Source organism: Sinocyclocheilus rhinocerous, unplaced genomic scaffold (genome assembly GCF_001515625.1).
Source record: "Sinocyclocheilus rhinocerous isolate Xijiao unplaced genomic scaffold, SAMN03320098_v1.1 scaffold138, whole genome shotgun sequence".
Taxonomy (NCBI): domain Eukaryota; kingdom Metazoa; phylum Chordata; class Actinopteri; order Cypriniformes; family Cyprinidae; genus Sinocyclocheilus; species Sinocyclocheilus rhinocerous.
In genome coordinates this window covers 531,265-536,224 of record NW_015635519.1, presented here as the reverse complement: position 1 = coordinate 536,224, position 4,960 = coordinate 531,265, and the positions used below count along the sequence as shown (strand labels likewise).

At 35.4% G+C, this 4,960-nt stretch overlaps 1 pseudogene; it reads left to right on the top strand.

Moving 5' to 3' along the window:
- The window catches only part of LOC107746954 (cAMP-regulated phosphoprotein 19 pseudogene), a 6,503-nt pseudogene extending 2,946 nt beyond the window's left edge, over positions 1-3,557 (top strand).
- Positions 3,558-4,960: the final 1,403 nt, after the last annotated feature.

Below are 4,960 nucleotides of genomic sequence, written 5' to 3'. Positions count from 1 at the left end.
TTTTACCTTTATAAAGCCATTTTTCTATAAGTGTGCATTATCTTTTGAGTCAGATTCTTACATTTAATCAGTGAATTAGAATAATAAGACATTTGGGCTGTTACCAAGCAAATGAAATCAGGATCAACAAAATTCATCTTTGCAATGCAGAGGAAACACAGAAGCTGCATCTGAAGTGGCATTTAGATGTGTTTACACACTGTTAAATGCAGGACATGAATGCATTTAACCTGCAGTTACAAATGCACAAATAATATTTTGATTTATTAAAAAAAACGTTGAATACTGATATTTGAAATTATTTAAATAATAAAAAGATACTTTATATGTGAAATTAAAACTGCCAGTAGGTGGCAGCAAGTCACTGTAAATCAGCAGTTCTTAATCCTGGTCCTCGCGACCCCGCGCTCTGCACATTTTGTATGTTTCTCTTACCGCTTCAGGGGTTTGTTCCATTCGAACGTAAGTGCCCTGTGAAGTGGAAGGGTTGCGAGGACCAGGATTAAGAACCGCTGCTGTAAATACAGTAAGTGAGTCATTGCGATTGAACCAAATCATTCAAACGGTTGATTCATTCAGGACCGAAACACTGTCATGTTGCTCAGAGATGCAAAACAGTGCTGTGCCTGTTTGAAATTATTTTTGTTGGCAAAATAGAGGGGAAAACCAATATGATGTCTAAAACGCAAGTCTCTTAATTAACTTCTTGTTTGTTGAACTGTACATTTGTAATCATAGTAATTTTTGGAGAAAAACGGCACTCTTCGTGTGAAATTGATTAACTATATGAAGTTATATACATTTTCTGTCCCCATATCTTGAATTTGTGATCATTCTAAATTTATTTGAATAGACTGAATAATTCAGTGAAAGAACACACTCTAAATGCGTATGCGCACTAGTCTAGACTTCACGTAATGCATGCGTGCGCTCTGTGGGTGGGTTTTGAATGGTTTTTACAACATACTCAATAATGTCAAATCGCACATCATTAAAACAACAATTACGATATCACAGACGATATATATTGCACACCCCTATAGATTCATGTGCCAGCCCAGAATGGAAGAGAGTCTCTCAGGTCTCAGGAGCATACGTAAATATTACATCCTTGTGATTGTCTCAGCAAAGTCCCAAGTCTGTCAAATAAAAATCAGTTTACAGGCTTTCATAGAAAACCTAGGAAGTCAGGGAATGTCTTGTTTTTTAAGTTTTGTCTCAAGCTCTTCACACATTGGCAATAAAATAGTAATTAATACATGAACGTTCTTACATAGAGCCCCTTTAATATTTTTTGTAGAAAGTTTGATACATTTGTTCAGGACTCGTTGATGAATACAAAGTACAAAGAAACGGCATTAAAATCTTTTGTAACGTTATACATGTCTTTACTGTCACTTTTGATCAATTTGATATTTCTTTATCTAGTAAAGGTATTAATTTTTTTAAAAAGTACATGCCCCAATCTGTTGAATGGTAGTGCAACAATGTTTCCTCAAAAATATTTAGAAGCAAAAACTGTTTAATATTGATGATAATAATTTTTTTTTTTCAAAAGTAGAAAATCAGCATATTAGAATGACTTTTGTAGGATCATGTGTCACTGAAGAATGGAGTAATGGCTGCTAAAAATTCAGCTTTGCCATCCCAGGAGTAAATTATATTTTAAATTATATTACTGTAGTCAACATTTTAAGTGGATCAAAAAAGTTTATCAAAGTTGTCCTAAGACAAGAACGCATTTTGGTTTTAGGTTTTAGGACAACTTTGATGAAAGGTTTTGATCCACTTCAAATGTTGACTAGTGTAACATAGAAAAGTTAGGGATGTCACTAATGATTATTTTGCCAATCGAGTAATTGTTTGTGGTAATAAAAATAGACCTAAGCAAACAATGTACTTTAAAATGACTTAAATACACATAATAGCAATGAGGCAATAATAATTGGTTCAAATAAAATATCAAAGCAAATAATCATATGGTTTTATTGAACAAAACTGTTAAAATACATGATATAATAAAATAAGATAATTATAAGTTATGTACTTAATGTATTATATCAAATGCCTGCAAATAGCGCCAACGGCCTGACGAGAGTTTTAACACTTATATTTAGAATGATGTATTCTCCTGTGTTGGCATAGGTTTATAAATGTTTTAACTTATATTTCTGATAGAATGGTGCTCAGATTAACGTTATAAGCAACTCACACATGACTCTCAGCATATGCAAAGATGGTGTTTGAGATGGTCTGCGCATTGTAATAATAACTGTTTGCATGGAGCAGCAAACAGTGAACGAAATTGCTCTGAGATGCACATAACCTACACACATAAAGTGCATATGAAACCTGCAGCACATATATTTATTTAATTGAATTGTAGCTTTTGTGAATTCACAATACTATGCTTTATTATGATTTTTAAATGGTTTTAATGTTTCGTGCAGCCTTAGAAAACTTTAAAATAAACTTTAACATAAATAAACTAATAATGCTTTTCATGGATTCTCGTCTGTGGAATGCACCACTTCCGGTATTTTGCCGGTTAATCGACATGGGCAAAATGTAATCAAGGATTTTTTTTTTGTTTTGTTTATTATCGATAGTGCTGGGCGGTATGACCATAAATTTATATCAAGGTATTTTCCAAAATTATACCGTTTTCACGGTACATGACGGTATTTTTTTTTTCCGGTCAATGTGGATATTGTGGATGAGTTCTTCTGTGTCATCATGTTCTATTAGTTCTACAGCTTCAGTTTCGGAACTTTCACGCTTAGTAACACAGCTGTTCCCTCACCACAGTGCAACAGTGAAAAGGGACACCTTTCAAACAGTGTCGCGTTCCGAACGTTGTTTAAGCGACATACACCGGTATTGCGGTATTTAAAAAATTCATATCATAACAAAAATAAACACCAGTATTCGGTATGAACCAGTATACCGCCCAGCACTAATTATCGAGTACTCAAATTTAATCAAGGAAATGTGAAAGCCCTAAATATTTCACAGTATTACTGTTTTTACCTTGTTTTTGATCAGATAAATGCAGCCTTGGTGAGCATAAGAGACTTGTTTTAAACACATTAAAAAAAATGTTTAATTATTCCAAAGATTTGACTGGTAGTGTTGCAGTTAAAAATGGTGCCTATTATATTATTAATTAATATATTATTATATATTTGTATTTGCTATTTCATATTATTTCATATTTGGCAGTGTTGTTTTTGTTGAACATTTTTTCATTCCCATTCAGTGGCTCAAATATTTTCATGTACATCAATAGTCTTAACAACATGTTTGCTTTGGAACAGAATCAACACATTTACTGTGCCATAATTTACTCATGCCAACAAGTTCTCCTGAACTGCTTACTTTCCCAGCCAAAGTACTTTGACTCGGGCGACTACAACATGGCGAAGGCCAAGATCAAGAACAAGCAGCTTCCAGCAGCGCAGACAGAGAAGACCGAGATCACCGGAGACCACATCCCCACTCCTCAGGACCTGCCACAGAGGAAACCCTCTCTGGTTGCCAGCAAACTGGCTGGCTGAGACCTGCTGCTGTCCTTCACTCCACACTCCCACTTCCTATCTCTTCCTCCATTTATCTCTGATCCTGCATTCCTGCCCTCATCCTCTATGGTTTCCTGTCCTCTGAAAATACACTGAATAGTCAAGGGTTGCAGAGTTGTACTGCCGCACTGTGAGATGTGTTGGGTCGTGGCTCCAAAGGGGGTGAAGTTCTCAAAGGTCTTCTGATATTTTTAATGTGTCGTAGTATGTAGTTGAAAGTGTACATATTTGCTAGTGAGTGAGGGCAAACAGCATTTTAGGAGATGTTTTGCATTTTAATTGTAACCATTCCTGAATTACCCACTGCTTAGAGGACTAGGTCACCCAAAAATGAAAATCCTGTCATTTACTCATTGCGTATGACTTTATTTCCTCCGTTGAACGCAAAAGGAGAAGTTTAGTGGAATGTCAAAGCTGTTTTGTTTTTCTTCAAACAAAGAAAGTCTATAAAGGGAAATTGATGTAGCTTCAGTAATTAAAAAACAACCGTACTGTAAGTTGTCCGCACAGCTTCTATCCATAGTTATAACAACCATTGAGGTCCACCAGATGTGGACCTTTTTGAGGTGTATTATAAAAGTTGCCTAATAATAGTTTTACTTTGGTGCAAAGATGTTGCACAATGCCAAGATGGCCAATCAAATCAGAGTAGGCATTACTGTTACTGTTTAAAGAAGCCGAGTGTGAATTCCAGCATTAATCAGTTTTAATGGACAAAAAGTGAGATGCAGGAGAAGTTTAGTGGAATGTCAAAGCTGTTTTGTTTTTCTTCAAACAAAGAACGTCTATAAAGGGAAATTGATGTAGCTTCAGTAATTAAAAAACAACTGTACTGTAAGTTGTCCGCACAGCTTCTATCCATAGTTATAACAACCAGTGAGGTCCACCAGATGCGGACCTTTTTGAGGTGTATTATACAAGTTGCCTAATAATAGTTTTACTTTGGTGCAAAGATGTTGCACAATGCCAAGATGGCCAATCAAATCAGAGTAGGCATTACTGTTACTGTTTACAGAAGCCGAGTGTGAATTCCAGCATTAATCAGTTTTAATGGACAAAAAGTGAGATGTAACTAGTGCTGCGTTCAAGTCCTCCTGGGACGTTCGTACTTACGAGTTGACAAGTCGTAATTACGACGTCAGGTGCGTTCAAGTCAGTTTAGTCGGCACAAGATGGCGGTGTACCTTCTTTTAATAAATTACAAGAAAATACAACAGGGTCTGTTAATTCTGCTTATAGAAAATGAGCAAAGAATTCGCATCAGGTGTGTTTTGCGTTTTTAATATTTTTTTTTAGACCAGGATCCCAGTATAACTGATTTTCAGCATCAACAAATGCTAAAATACAGAGATTAAAAAAAGCTGTTAGCTAAATGCAACATG